Below are 16,959 nucleotides of genomic sequence, written 5' to 3' on the forward strand. Positions count from 1 at the left end.
AACGGCCCTGAAATAATACAATACGCTGTCACAAAACTGTCCGTGACAAGGTTATATCCCTCCTTCCCATATCAAAGTCTGTTTCGACAGTTAGATAAGTAATTTGAATCTATTGAATGGTTAATATTTGATTTTTTTTCTTCTGTTTAAGTGTCTTAGAGGTTAAGTTTAGGCAATAACTGCACCGGAAAATAGTGGACTATTGGCGAACTCTTCGCCATTATTTGACTACGCCCCCCCCCCCTTCCCCGTTGGCTATCACTTTTTAAGACGTCAATAGTGATTTATGATGAACGATGACATTTCATGAATGGGTTTTGCATGATGTTCGGTTTTCCGTGCGAGGTCATTTGAATCCTTTTTGTTGATGATTGATTGAAATTATCTTTTATATGTAGTTATTTATTCAGTTTTTAACTAGATGGGATTCTTACTTGGGTCAGATTTCTGTATGGACAAGAAAGAAATTTTCTCAGGACCTCATAATTTTTTACGACCCTGAAATAATACAAAATGCCGTCACATGAAACAGACCATGAGAATAGTTAAACATCTTTGCTTTTGTTATAGGCTATCCCTCCGTCCATTTCAAAGTCTGCTGGCCCTAACAGTTAAATAAGTAATTTGAATCTATTAAATAGTGAGTATTTGAGGTTTTTTTTCTGTTGAAGTTCCCTAGAAGGTTATGAATTAATTAACTGCACTGGATAATACTGTATTATTTGGGGGGGGGGGGAAAATATGCTTCTTGGTGAATTAATTAATTATGGGCTCAGAGTCATGATCATTTTTAGAGTTTAGAAAAAACTTTGTAGAGAAATTCGATGCGCTGACAGTTGTGGTAGTTGAGTGATGCTTATGCAGAAACTATTATTAGAAAGAGCGATAGTTATGAGCTTTAAGATTGATAGTAGAGAAATTTGTGACAATGCCTGTATAGCATTTTTTTTTTTTGAAGTGCAATTTTTAAGAGAAAAAGAAATATGTTTCAGATTCCTGAATTCTTATCAAAATCTTACAAGTGTTGGGAACTTGAAAAACAGTGTGATTGTGTGATAAATGGTTATCGGAAAAGCATTTTTAAAAACTGATCGTTCAAACTGAAAATAACTGTTTGAAAGATGAATTGAAGTTGTTTGAAAGCGAATTTTGAAGCATTGTTTAAAGGTGGATTGAAACAATGTTTAAACGTGGAAAAAGGGGATTAAGCATTGAAAAGGTATTGTTGCTCAGGCCGAGATTGCACTATAAAAGTTTGATAAAACATCTTTTAAAAAAAGAGAAAAGCAATCAATAAGCCTATTGGTTACATTCGCTCGAATGTAATTGATATGCTTATTGGCTGCATTTTTCTAGATTTATACAAAAACTTATATAGTGTAATCCCGGCCTTATAGAGGTATAGGTACCGGAACCTGAGGCTGTTTGCCCCCCCCCCCCTTCCATAATTAATTTATATTTACGAAAACACGATATTACTGCGGACGAAGAAAAAATATCATTGTGAAGGCGTTATATCGAGATGCAGCAGTTCAACATTAAAGTATGTATGGATATTTCCAAACAAGACTTGGAAGAAAGCATTGCAGAGGAGCTTATCTTTATATCGAGTATCGTTCTAGCGAGGTTGCACTGTACAATGCAACGCACCACTCCCCCTTCCTCCACAAGGGCTTGAGTTCCGTATATATACGGGACGATTAGCAATGTTCAGCCCCCTGAATGTTTTCTTCTCTTCGTTGCGTCTGCTGAGCGGTCTTGCACCAAAATAAAAGAATCACCGTGAAGAAAGAAAACTACAAAAAACGATCGAAAAAACATTGATTTAACCAAAATAGCAGAAAAGAAACATTGTTTGAGAAATGATTCATAAACAACTCGCACAAAATGAATGTTTTTTCCTAAAAGCTGTGTATCTCTCTCTATAATTTTCACAAAATATTCAACTGATCTCAAATTTATTTTATAAAATTGGTAAAAATTTACTATTAGGAAGAAAAAAAATTCACAATTCACTAGCAATAATAAATTATATCTTCGAGTCGTGCTTTTGATGGTATAAAAATTTACCTTAGATTAACCTAATAAATATTGATCGAATATTTATTAGGTATTAACTAATTGGTGAATAATTCAATTCATTCAATGGTCTTTTTTTATTATTGATATTATACCTATGGTAATTACATAAAAATTAATTCAGGGAATATTTTCACTGATTTTCTTCTACAATTTACGAAAAAAATTAACTCAAGCTTTATACAGTAAAACCTGTCTTTAACGGAAAAAAACCGTGATCTCGCTGATTTCAATGCCAAAATACGCATTAAAAAACCTGGATTAAACGAAACCTGTCTAAGGCCGGAATTACACTATAAAAGTTTTAGAAAAGTTCTTTTATGAAACTTGAAAAATGCAACCAATAAGATTATCAGTTACATTTGTTCGAATGCAACCAATATGCTTATTGGTTGGATTTTTTAAGTTTTATAAAAGAGCTTTTATCAAACTTTTATAGTGTAATCCCGGCCTAACGCGGAAACGGAAAGGAAAGTTTTACCATATAACGAAAAATTCTACAAACACTTCGACTGTTTCGTGACCAATTGACGGGTGCGGTAGCCCTTGTTCGGTTCGACAAGATACTCGCCTAATGTACCAAAGGATGTTTAGAAGTGTCGCGAGTTCGATACCCGGTTTGTCCTTGTCAGAAAACTTTCCAGACACGGGTACAGCAGAAACGGCGACATGACCGCAGAAAAAATTGCTACCGCAGGGAGTCCCCTCATCGAGGGGTTAGCGCACCAACCTTTCGATGAGTATAAAAAACAAGCCTGCCGTTCGGAATCGGCAGTAAACTGTAGGTCCCGGATTCTAATTAGCCCTCGTGTGCAGAAAATGGCCGTGGTGCGAGGAAAATGATCAATTGACCAAAGGATCAGACAAAATATTAGTTCTTCTATCGAAATTTTTAATTCGATGATTGCTTGAATAATGCTAGTTCCACTTCACCCACCCTTAGATTCGTAAAAATCGTTGCCGTACTTGATGCTGTGGTTTTCGAAATGCCACATGTAGTGAAAAAAGTTGCTTTCTGTGAAATTGTAACAAAATTTTTCTGTGATGCAGGCTTTTCTACGGAAGAAGTCAGTGTAATGGCTAGGTTTCTAAATGATATACGACTTGACAAAATTGTATGCAAGCTGCCTTCTGTGATCGCAAGTGCTGAGTAGGGCCGGAATTAGAAAATGGGAGGGCAATTGCTCGGACGGCAAAATTTAGGAGGTGCCAAATTTTACTTGGAAAAAAATCATCGAATTTTGCAGTAGTCGGGGGGGGGGGGGGGGGCAGTGAAATCATGTTCCCCCACCCCTTCCACAAAAATCCTAGTTACGGCCCTGGTGCTGAGGATTGCATAAATATAGACGGCAATGTACAAACTGAACCTGACCCGACAGATATTGACACCCCTCACTGAAAATTTCAGAGAAAGTGAAAGAGAACGTAAATGTAGTCATTTTTCAGATGAAGAACAGTGTGGGGGTGGAGTTTCTCATACAGATGGCTGTGAAGACCTGAATATTGAGTAACTATAGAGTAAATAATGTGCATTATTTCATGAGCATTTAAATGAATCAGTTTATTTTCAAGTGATTTATTTTGGTTATACTGCGCTTCAATTATATACGAGAGCGCTACGTAATATCACACATTATGTACATTGATCCTGTGTTCAACGGAAAAAATCTCGGTCCCTTGCGATTCCGTTGAAGACAGGTTTAACTGCATTTGATTCCTTTTCTGACAGGAAAACATTGCATAAGATAGATCCATCATTCCAAGATAATATCAGTGATAACAAACGGCTCAAATAAATGATACAAACTCTCTAGAATAAACCATTTTTTTTATTTCTTTGTACGCTGTTTATTTATCTAGATTTCTTGTTCCAAGATATAAGCTACTTTTATTATTATCATGGGAAAAGACGGCAAGCCGAGGATAACACGCAGTTGTTTTGTTTTTTATTAATTAAATTATTTTTGGTTATATACTGGTGATTGATGAACTCAAGATCACTCTCATCCATCTTCTCACCATCGACCGATATACCGTGACCTTCTCCGCAAACGATACTATGGTGTGTGTGTATTTGTGATATTGACCATTGATTCGCCATGCGATGTGTGTCTCAAGAAATGTTTGATGTTTGAACTTTGGTGTTTGATTTCCTCAGCGGAAGCTTTGTTGTTTCTTAGCAAAGGATAGAAGCACAGCGGACATCCGGGGTTTTCAATCCCGACTTCCTGTGTTCTAAGTTCAAATAGGAATGAAATTGCTTTATTTGTATTTCGGGTTCCATTTTCTACTCAGACACTTTTATTTTTTCGAATGAAGGTGATTATATTCCCAGAATAATCGCGATTCCGAAAGATCGAAATTAACTTTGAAAGAGACCTTCGGCCCTCTGTATTGCAAAAGACGGTAAAAAGAGTGCATGAACTGCAAATGCGTACATTTCATGTATTTGAAAGAATAATAATAATAATAAGCGTTTTTCTGTAATTCCCAGAGTTAAATGTATTTGGATACTGAAAGCGTATCGTTGACCCGGTTTTGTGCATCATGTTCTAGTGCCGAAGATTTCGAAACGCTTTAACGTAAGCTGATCATTACGATGCACTTATTGAGGTTGTTGCCATCCATCAGTTTTGTTTCTTGTTATTACCGTGTTATCTATTTATTTATTTTATTTTTTTGAGGTTAGATGCATTGAAATTTCGCCAGGGAAGAAAAATTCATTATATTGCGGGGGAAAGTTAATTGGTTTTTCTTCCTTCCTTTTTACAAATTGCGTAATATATTTTTTTTCTTATACCGTAATTCCAAATTGCTATAATCTCGGATATTGTTGGTTTTCTAAATTTCTAATGACTGCTGATGGTTTTTGAATAAGAACTGTTTAATTCGTTTGTAGTTGTTTTTTGGTTATTTTTTCAAATTTTATTTTGGCGTTTTCACTAATTTTTTTCGTTTGAATTTTTGATTTTATTCTAATAACATTATTTGTTTGGAATTCTATCATTTTTCTTTAAATTTTATGTATGTTTTTTGCGTTGAAATTTTTTTTTTTCAAATTATATATGTTCCTACAGTTAAAATTACTGTATCCATTTTCTGTTAAATTTGTTTTTTTTCCTTATAATGTGTGATTTTTTGGAATTTTTTTAGTCTCTTGTTAGTCTTTTCTTGGAATTTTATTAATTTTTCATTTTTTGGAATTTTATTCATTTTTCTTTTTTTTTTTGGAATTTTATTCATTTTTCTTTTTTTTTTGGAATTTCATTGACTTTTCTTGGAAGTTCATTGATTTTTTTCCTTTTTTTTGGAATTTTGTAAACATTTCTTTTTCCTGGAATTTTATCTTTTTCCTTTTCTTGGAATTTTATCTGTTCCTTGGAAATTTATTATCACGTTTTTTGGAATTTTATCAGTTTTTCTTGTAAATTTATTAATTTTTTTTCCTGAAATTTTATAAATTTTTCCTTTTCTTGGAATTTTAACTTGCAATTTTTAACTTTTTCTAGTTCCCTTTTTCTTTAAAGATTATGTCATATTTCATAGCGTTTCACGTCGTTTCTAATCTTATTTTTATCTTTGCAATTTCGTTTCGCAAAATTTATATTTTTAAATTTTTTTTTCTGAAATTTTACTATATTCTGAAAGGAACTCTAATTTTCTTCATCAATATTTCTGGGTTTTTTTTTAGAATTTTAGCATCCTTAAAGTAAAATTCAAGGGGGGAAGTGTTTGTTTTTCTCAAATTACACATTTTTTTCAAATTACATAATTTTGTTTTAAAAATTCATCAATTTTTTTTCAAATTTTCTTTAAAACATGTTTTTAGTTGTTGAATTTTAATTGAACGGTATAGATGCATAATTAGGTACACCTTTTTTTCAGACTCTTTGTATGTAGAGCGTCATCACCAATTTCTAGAAATTTGTTCATCAATATCCATTAAATAGCGACCCTGGGTTTACTTGGTGATGATGTCACCTATTATCAGATTTCAATAGGTAGATATAAACTAGAAACAATGTGAAAGATAACGAGTATTTTTGATGTCGTCGTTTGAACACATCGAACAATTTCATGTTTTGCTGCCATCGATTTTTTTTAACCAGGAACACTTTTTCCTGGTGGAATGTTGTAGGGGGTGTCGGCAGAGCCGCCCTTAGGATGGGTGACGCGGTTGCACCACCGGGCCGACATCTATAGCACAAAGCCTCCACGCGAACCTCGTGACGTCACTGAAGTCGTCCATTTCGCCTATAGTCATTGGATATTCTGCAAAAAAAAAAAAAAGTAAAGATTTTTCGCATATACGGTCGGACTGCTATATCCAATGTCTGCATGCGAAATGGACGACTTCAGTGACGTCAAAGCTTTCTGCTATAGAAGGTGTTGACCAGCGGTTGGGGGAAGGAGCCGCAGTTACCGTAATAGAAGTGAAAAATATATGTCGATCCAGCTTATAACGTTCCCACTTACAACGTTTTTCCCGCTTGGTACGACTTATTCTAGTGGTCGCAACTCTAACAAATTCTCATTTAGATTGCCAGTTTAAAACGTTTTCTCACAACGTTTTTTCATGACGGCTTTTTGAAAAACGTAATAAGGAGGGGGATTCACTGTACGTATATCAGACATACATTATTTTCAATTCTGGGATTTTTCCTTTCATTAACTCATCATCAATTCATTAAGTTTTCATCAATTCGGGGACATTTTCTTCCATTAATTCTGGATTTCCATCAATTCTGGACTTCTTTTTCACATCGATTCTGAATTCTGATCATTCTGGGGTTTTTCTTTCATTGATTCTGAATTTTCATCAATTCTCGGGTTTTTCTTTCATTAATTCTGAATTTTCATCAGTTCTCGGATTTTTTTCTCATTAATTCTGAGGTTTCATTCTGGGATAATTTTTTTTCATTAATTCTGGATTTCCATTAATTCTGGAATTATTTCTCTCATTAATTCTGAATCTTCATCAATTCTGGGATTTTTTGATCTCTCAATTATAGGACGTTTTTCTTTGATTAATTCTGAATTTTCATTGGTAAATAGATATTTTTCAGCATTAATGCAGGGAATGCATGAATCTCTTGATTTCGATTCCCCCCCCCCCAAAAGATATAAAATCGGGGGCTAAGGAGCCCCGAAATTATTTTCCCACTGGGCCCCCCCCCCCCTCGCGTCTGATAAGGGCTGTGTTGGCTGTCGGTTGCTGTGAAAATTAAAGGGCAACATTGGAAGAGCGCCATGGGATTCGGAAGAGCCACGAGCAACCAAATTCACAACATAGTATTTCAAATACAATGTCGAGCCTACCTGTGCGGCTTTTTCGGCACCAGAAGTTCGCACGCTCGTTTCACGACCGCAAAGTTGGATTCAATAATTAATAGAGGAATTCTTTTATTGTGTGCAGATCCTTCCTTCCTCTGGTTCAAGGATAACTCGTTTTCAATGCCCTCGTGTGAAGATACACGCCAAGGAGAGATTCGTCACGAAACGGTACCTGCAACAGGTGGTGGATATTGATATATAGTGATAATTAGTCCAGGTTATAACGTTTTTTGTGCGGAAAATGTGCATATTTTTATAACGAGAAAATCTGCTCGTTTTTAAGGCTTCGTGGATGACGCATCCTTTTAGTGGAAAAATAAGAGCGCCATCTGTTTGCTGCTCGTTCTTGGTAATGATGATTGTTGTTGTGATCATTATAATAATGTGTATCGCTCTCGCTCTCTCTCTCCGGATGATTGTTTCTGAAATTGGAGAGTGGGCGTTCTTAAGAGTCTTCATTTCAAATCATGTGGCCAATGTTTAAGGATAGACGGGGATTGTTATCATCTGTATGCTGTCGGTCACTTGATGACTGGTTATCGATATCGTGACGTAGCTGCTGGAACACGACAGTGGAGTCGTGCCTAATGTGTGTTATTGTTTCGGGAAAAAAAATCATTGTTGTTATAAACTGGCAGAATTCGTGATTTTTCCATCGTCAGATTCCGTCTACAATGAGCTGAGGTGACAATGGCGTTTCAGACCTACAAGATAAGGTAACAATAGGTTCTCTTTAAGGAAAAATTCGGTAACAATCGGATTTTTTTCTTTTTCAAACAATTTGATTAGTTTTTGAACAATGCCAATAATTTTTCTTCCTTGTTTACCAAAAGATGCCAATTGAAACAGCGGTTTCCAAATAGGGGATACCTGAACCCCAGGGGTCCACGGCTCTTCTTACTGGACGACCTTCTTACCCACGACCCAATTGTAGAATTATAAAATAAATTAATGCTAAGTTGAAAAAAATAATAATGTAAATTAATTACTTAAAAAGAGAAGTTTTAATTAAATTTATGCTGCAACGTTGGTAGATATTGTTATGATTTGACGAAAATTGTGCTTGTGGCGACAGCTCTCGATAGGGTTACGAAACATTGTTTCAGTTCTTCTTCAGTTCAGTAGAGCGCATTGCTATCGCATCAGATTTTACAAGCACTGGATAAAATGTCCTGAATTGTTCGATAGCACTGTCACTGAAAGGTGGCTGTAGTTTCTTGCTGCCATAAATAATTACAGACCACTAGAGTGAACCGCGGCACAGTTCCAGTGCGCGTAAGTGGCCCGCGGGACATTTCCAGAACATTCAAGTTAGCCTCGGTGCAGTTCCGGAAAGTCATTTAAGTGGTTTGCGGATTCATTATGTGACCAGAGGAATTCACAGATCTGAAATAACCTGTGGGGCTGTTTCAGATCACTCAAGGGTCTCGCGACACACTTGAGTGTCTCGCAGATCACTTAAGTGACCTGTGGCACATTTCAAGATCCTTTGAGTGACCAGTAGCATATTTACAGATCATTTAAGTGACCAGTAGCATATTTACAGATCATTTAAGTGAACCACGACACATTTATAGATCGCTCAAGTAACCAGCGGCACTATTCCAGATCGCTTAATTATGTGGTCCCGTGACACGTTTTCTCATGAATGAAATGGCCCACACTTTCCTAAAGTTTGAACGCCCTTGTGTTCGGGTAAACATGTCTCAAAATGCGGTATACAAACGCTTCTCATTACTCGAAGAATAAACAGCATGGATCGATGTTCTTTGTGTCGCATGCTTCGAAGACCTTTTTTTCTTCGGTCACTTAAAAGGAAATTCCATAAGATGGGCTGGACTATATTTCATCACGTTACATAGTACTGACCAGACATCATGTCATTGTTACACACACCCGAAATTGAAAAAAATAATTTGATGATGTAAGTATACGTTGTATTCAAAAGCCATAAAGACTACATTTCAACCCTTAAATTAGTTAAATTATACAAACACGGAATTTCAAAAATTTTTGGAAATTAACTTAACCGTCTAACCGGCATTGACGAGGTATCTCGTCCACTTAAAAGCCTTTTTATTTTAGTAAATGACAAGCCCTGATATTGTGTGAGGCTGATTTTTCCTTCAATGGCACATGTTGTCCTTTACCCCCCTATTTCGCATCATCTGTCAAACCGAGCATAACTCCGGTCAATCGCAATGGGAAATTTACTGCCGATCGAGTTCAGCCATAAGTGTGCACGTGTACCCAACAGTCTGACTGCATATCTAGTGTTGTGCATGAATTACTCAGGGTTGCCATCTATTTTTCACACGATGAGTGAAGTGTGATGATTGAATATTTGTACCGTTCTAGGCCTGTGTTGTTCAAAATCAAGCCTACTTTACAAAAAAAAAGGAAAAAAATATATTGTATTTTACACATTATTTCTGTTATTGTGGTTGAGAAGTTAATGTTGTGGCCAAAAAAAGTAGTGCTACAGCCGCACAGAATTTTTAGGCCGATCTTCAATACTATTTTTAGATTTTAGAAACCTTAATAACGGTCTATCATTCAATTATTCGGGCCTCAGAAAATCGTAAATTGTTTACGATTTTCTGAGCATAAGATCTTATCTGTGAAATTACGACTTGCTGTACTAGCTATTGCTGGGAAATGTAATAATAATAATGGAAACGTTGATACCAGAAGAAAAAAAAAACGCTCTCTAATGAGCGTTTTGTCAAGCTTTTCTTGTTTTTGTTCTGGACATTGTCGTTGCTGATGCAGCAAATGGAGCGTGCATAACTTGATCTTAGCTAGTGATTCCTCCCCTCTGGAATCTGTGGTTTATTTATCTGTGGACGCGTAGTAGACAAAATATACGACCCATTTGCATGTGTATTAGCTTCCCTTGAGTATTTTGTGTCTAGACAATTTTAAAAAAAATGCCTAAAAGTTTATGTTAATAGTGTTTTTTTGTACTTCTGCTCTGCTACACAGTGTGTCATTTTCAGTTTGTATTTTGGTTTAAGACGTGGTGCCAATGATCAATATCGATTTACTAATGACATTTGTTTTCTTAAAAGTCGCGGGATGTTTGCATAATCCACTGTTGATGTTGCGGTTTCGCGAGCAACACAATAGCAATCGATTATTCATTAGTGTTTTGATTGAAATATTTCCCAGAATTCTAGGCAGTCCTAGAGCCACGCATTTAGTATGTTAGGATTGTGGAAAAAATGGCGTGAAATCTCTGATTGAAGTACAGGGTGAGGGGGAAAAAGTAGAGGGCTTTAACATATCATGTAGGAAAATAGGCATTATTACATTCCTTTACAATTGCTTTTCCGGATACTTTTTGGTGAGGCGCGTGCAGATAGAGGATAGATATAGCGGCTTGAGGATATTTAACTTGAGGCGCTAATCGCAAGTTCGTGTCCCATTCGAAAAATTCCTGCCCCAACGGTTCAAAGCGAAACCTCGTGTACTGCGTCTTTAGAAACGGGTTTTCTTCCTCTTCCAGGATTAATAGCCAACGTTCCTGTAATTTCAAATTTCATTATCATATTCCGAAGGTTTTAACATTCATTGGACTTTTCGAATCCTCTTCCAAGTCCGATATTTCCATTTTGCTGCGTGACATCACAGAAATTTACATGTTTACTACAGTTATTCAAAATGAAATGCCCTCCGGTGGCGACATATGCAACTAATTTTTTTTTCGCCCATGAAACAAATTCCCATCACTTCATGAAGTCCTCCACAAAATTTTACACTTTTCTGATGACTGGTTTCGCCTGTAGGCTACTTTAAAACAGGGTCTTTTAACTATGGACGCTCTGTACGTTATTGCACAAAAAATGTTTGTTACTATAACGTTGTATGGTTTTTTTATGTGGTGCAATTAATCAAAAAACGGTCGCCAATTTTAATCGAAACAGTTGTGTTTTTATTTGATAGGTGGCTGCAAAAGCTCCAGTTCAGTGATGCTTCCCACATGTAATATAATAGCGTACTGTATAGTTATTATTTTCAATATTTTTCTAGAAGGCATATTTTATGTTGATGAAATTCTATTTTCACCAGGGTTATTGGTAACGGCCGAAAGTGCCCAAGAAAGGCATTTCTCATTTTGAAAAAATTTACAAAATATGAATGTTTAGTGTCCAAGAATGACTGAGAATGCTTCCGTGTACACGCAGTTTTTTTTTTGCTCAGGAAAAGGAAATTCATCATATTGCATAAGGGGCCATTCAAGTATTACGTAAGCAGATTTTTAGCCATTTTTTGACCCCCTTCCCTTGTCAGCAAAATTTCGTCAGCAACTTAGAATATTTCATATCTTCAAAAAGGTTGGTTGATGACATAAGCAACCTTCAACCCCCCCCCCCCCCAACCTTGTCATCAAAAGTCAGCAAATCCGAACCCCCCCCTCAATGCTGACGTAATACTTGAATGACCCCTAAGGTATCATGTTATTTTGTTTTTCCACACAGACATAAATTTTTTTCTTTCCACGCGAGCAACCGGCTCATCATTGCTCTTCTCCCCTCTTCACCCAATATTTCCAATAATTTTATGACTACGGGCCTTGCTGATTAATACAAGATTTCGGTTGATTTCTTTCGAAAATCGCTGTTTTCGTGGTGCTTGCCATCCGTAATCATTGAATCCCCCCCGAGAAGGAAACAGGAAAAAATAATTACCGATCAATTACGTACGATCGAGTCACGCTGTTGTTATGCATTAACTTACGAAGGGGGTTTTTTTTTTCATTTTTTTTTTTCCTACCTCCTGTCGCATCAAGGAAATGTCACACACTTAACTTGCGTTCCGAACCGATGATTTTACGCGTTCGATTCCCTTTTCCACGGGAACATCATCGCTAGAAGCCAATGACATCCGAGCATGAAATACTTTGAGAGTCCGTCGCTGGTTAAGATGAATGCGTTTGTACCAATACCGTCCTTGTCACGTGGGGTCAGAGCTGCTAACGATTCCGGATGGGGGTCCCTTTATTCCTGATTTTACATTGGGGGGGGGGGGAATGAGGATTTTGGCATTAAAAAAAGAAAAAAAGGCATCATAAATTATACAGAATTTGTAACAATGTGCTGAAAAATATCTGTACGAAAATATGAATGCGCAATTGAACGTAAATTAAGGCGAAAATTGATGAAAATGCAGAACTGAAGGAAATTTGAAATTAATAAAAGAAAATATTGATGAAAAAATATTATTGTAGAAAAGTTTAGTTCAAGTTTTTGTCGATGGAAGCGACACATAATTCTGGACCTGAATCTTTCCGCAATATCTTTTGTTTCCGATGAATGCGTAAAGCTTGAGCCGGTGTGATTCGTGGCTGAGGTAAAACAACTTCACTATATAGTAATGCTTTTATCCATAAACGTCAACATCACAATGAAAACCTAATGCAAGCACCAGTAACAGGGAAATTCGGAAATGAGATGTTTAATCGTGTATCCTGTATTTATAGGACTGTGATTAGCATATTTGCAGCGATTTGCTTTTGTTCAGCGTCCTCTGTCGACAAAATTTTGAACTAATTTGGTTTCTGCACTTAAAAAAGAAAAAAATAATTAAAGATTAATTTTAAATGATTTATACGGATTTAGGAGACACTGTATTTTTCGGCGAAAATGGCTAATTAATTAATTTAATTGAAAACGAATGAAAAAAACTCCAATAATTTAGGCGTTTTTTCGAGCCTATTGAGTCACGACAAAACACAAAAATACGTTTATTCCTCCCCCCTTCCCCGGCTGATGGTTATGGAGCAACAAATGGCGAATTTGGCACCAAAAACTATTGCTATTCCCCCTTCGCGAGATGAATGTTTGCACAAAATTAGTTTTTATGCAGTATATTTTCATAGTCATAAAAACTAATCTGTACAGTATTTATGATTTCCATTTCCGCGACTGCGCTTGTCTCACATCTAAGGGCGGCTCTGGTCTATGCCGCTCGATACTTGTGACCAACATTTTTATATTATCATTTCTGAGTAGATATCACGCCTGGTATGTCGAAATGACTGTATTTTACGCATGTTAAAACTACCCTCCAAACTTGCGTGAGGGTAGGTCGACAGGAATCTGCGACAAATCGATTTTTTTGCACCCTGAAGGGTAGAATGGGAAATGGAAATATTTTTATGCGTGGTGTGTGTGTGGTTGGGCTTTTATCATGAGAAGTGTGTTGGGGGGGGGGGAATCCCCTCGGGACTTCCCTGCCTTCATACCTGCTTATTGATATGCCGGTAGACTAGTGAGACGGTGTCTATTCTCGTGAGCGCTATCTAGTCTCGTGAATATTATGCACGCGATAACTGCTGAAGGAGATGGGTGCCTTCCCTACAAGGCGTCTTATCTACAATAGGCGCGAGTGCCATGTATCTTATCTCTCGGCCGCTACTTGTTATTTCAATATTTATATCTTTTTCTTGGACCCTCTTGTCTTTAGCTATTGTTTCGGCTGGTGATTTGCTTAGAAGCCATCTTTGTATTTGACACCGCGATGTCTTTGGAACGTGCGTTGACTGTGTATCCAAGTGAGACAGGAACTGTTCTGCGTAGACAACCGAATCGAGATTTTAAAAAAATCGCGTCGGATGATTAAGGTACCAGAGCGTTTCCTTCATAGTTCTTGGTGTGGAAATGGCGAGTTTCGGATCGAGATTAAAAAACCGGATTGAGATTATAGAAAAATCTCGGGCATTCTCCACATCAAGAATTATGTTTCGCGACTTTTCGATTGGAAATCGAATTTGTGGGGAACGAGGAAGCAGAATTCGTCCTTTAACACAAGGGTTCACAACCTTTAAGAGAGTGCGGGCCACTTAATTAAGTGATCTGAGAATATGCCACAAGCCACTTGAGTAATGTGGAACTGTATCACGAATCACTTGAATGATCTGGGAATATTCCGCAAGCCATTTGAGCAGTATGGGACTGCGTCGTGAGTCACTTAAGTGTTCAAAAAATGTGTCGCGGGCCACTTGAGTGATCTGAAACTGTGCCGCGGATTACTAGAGTGGAACATTAAATGTGCCACGTGGGGTGCTTAAGTGCTCCAGAACTGTGTTGTGGATCACTGAAAGAGTTGTTGAAGCATACATGCCCGCGCGAACCGCGGTCAAAATGTGGCCCTCGAAGTCATCTGATGTGGCACGTGGAGTTAAACCTCATTTTGCATGAATGAACCAAAGCGACACATCCCATTTTAGTGACGCTGATCTGTGATCTGAGTATGTGCCACAAGCCACTTGGGTAATGTGGAACTGCATCGCGGGTCACTTGAGTGATCTGAAACTGTGCCGCAGGTCACTTGAGTGAACGTTGAATGTGCCGTGGAACGATCAAGTGCTCTAGAATTGTGTTGCGGGTCCCTTAAATGATCTAGGTATGTACCGTGGCCCACTTAAGTGTTCTGGAAGTTTACCGCAGGTCACCTGTAATAATATAATATATGGCGCGCGTCACTTAAGTGACGTGCCGCTTTAGTTCATTTATGTAAAATGAGGTTTGAGGATCACATTCTCAGATCACTTAATTAGTTATCCGATGACTTCTTGGGCCACATTTTTCCTGCGGGTCACGGGTTGAGCATGTATGTTTTAACTACTCTTTTAACATCACGGGAGGGGAAGGGAGTGGCACTCCTCCAAAATGTATGCCTACTTCGACTGACCGAGTATGTCGTTGTGGTATCAAAGCATCTAATCACCAAGCACGCATTAATTACCTTAAACTACTGGACTGAACACACGTGTTTTTTTTTTTTTTTTATTCAATTAGAATAAGTAAACAGAGATGGCTCCAAGTACGAGTTGGCGGCCATGTTAGCAGGGTCTATTTTTAAACATTGATTCTAAAATGATAGTATTGTGTCGTGGGTAACGATGAACTGGTCCAAAGGAATTTTATAGTCTTTAAAACAGTGGCTTTTAACCTCTGTACTGGTCCTTTCCGCACCCTCAGTGAATTTTGATTAATACACTTGGACCCCAATCAGGGCCGGAACTAGAGGGGGCGGCAATTTTAGGTTGGGAACAAAGAACACCGTTATAATATTATCGAATTTTGAAGTTGTGGGGATGGCAAAAATCCTAGTTACAGTCCTGACCCCCCCCCCCCCCCCAGTAAACTTTCCATTACCCCACCTCTTTAAGTAATCACATCGTAGAACAAGCATTCACCTTCGAAATTGCTCCTATCGCCCCAGAATACCCGTGGTTAAGAACTACTGCTTTAAACCTATAAAGTCTATATCAAAACAATTCTAGTCCTTCCACTTGATGGCTGAATAGTAAATTCACCATCTTCAGGTTTTTTTTTGCAGGTATTCGTATCAAATTTCTGCTGAGGTGTCCGTTGTATTTGCGATTTTCATTCGTGGCACCCCTTACAATATCCCAGAACCACGAAGAGACCATGTGTCCCCAGGTAAAAAAAACACTACCTTAGAATTCCCTTGACTACAAAGGACCCGCATGACCCTAGGCTGAGAGAACCACTGTTTCAAAGGGCCACAAAAATTCCCAAGTCGTCCTCTCCTGTGCGTACAGTGGAATCTCTTGAAAACGGGCATCGTCTACTAACGGGACGTATCCGTTAATTTGTCGCATTGAAGCCCGTGGAAAGTGTGTTAACGTTAGGTGTCCGCTAAAGAGGGGGGGTGTGCCCGTTAATGGAAGGTTCCCTACAATATTACATCAAATATAGCTCCTGAATGAGACCTATGAAATAATTTATACCGGGTACGTCTTAGCTCGTCTTTCCATGTATCAAAGAGGGGGGTGAGTTGCAACGAATCTACCGGTATTGCACTTCGTAATTTCCGATAGCCGAAGATCATCAACTATTCATTAAGGTTATGCGTCGTTTCCACACACAGTATATGCAATAGTGGGGGTGAAAGATATCGATTGCCTTGTGGAAAGTATGGCAATATTCATGACATTTGCTATGTACTTCATTAGTACCGTCCATAACAGCAATTTCTTTTTCCGATGTACTCCCTCGTTTTCCGGAACAAATAATCCATAGATGTCTCTGGCAAAAAAAATACGATTCGAATTCTGACTGTTCTAGGGACCCCTAGTTCTCTCTTGAAGGAGTTGATTGAGGTGGGGTTCCCCGTCCTTGTTTTTATATCTTTTTTCTAACCCCCCTCAGTACAGGCACCCTTCCACGCGTGATAGTTGGGGGAGGGAGACTACTATATATATATATATATCATGGTTCCGCTCTCCCCGTAGACAACTCGTGAATACTCGTCTGGCTTGGATCCCACCCACTCAGGCTGTGCTTTACCATAGTCTGTCTGTATTTGGCGGGGGTGGTCGTTGGTGAATCAGTCATCGACAACACTACAGATTTCCCTTACTCCACAATCCAGGCGCGGGGAAAGAATTGTAGAGGCCGCGGCCGCCATTTGGCTAGCAGGTCTGCTTCGGTGAAGTTGTTTTCACTGCAGTGTGGGTTTTGTGCGCTTCTACGCGATGCATCTGTCACCGACTGGTTGAGGCTCTGCGAGGGA

General features: G+C 38.0%; 1 protein-coding gene across 1 annotated transcript in view; it reads left to right on the forward strand.

The window, feature by feature from the left end:
• LOC149077895 (uncharacterized) overlaps positions 1-16,959 on the forward strand; it is a 74,149-nt gene that overhangs the window by 705 nt on the left and 56,485 nt on the right. The window lies entirely within an intron of this gene.

The sequence above is a fragment of the Pholcus phalangioides genome, unplaced genomic scaffold (assembly GCF_987345545.1).
Source record: "Pholcus phalangioides strain wild (caught in Gottingen) unplaced genomic scaffold, Ppha-v1.0 ptg000014l_1, whole genome shotgun sequence".
NCBI classification, from domain to species: domain Eukaryota; kingdom Metazoa; phylum Arthropoda; class Arachnida; order Araneae; family Pholcidae; genus Pholcus; species Pholcus phalangioides.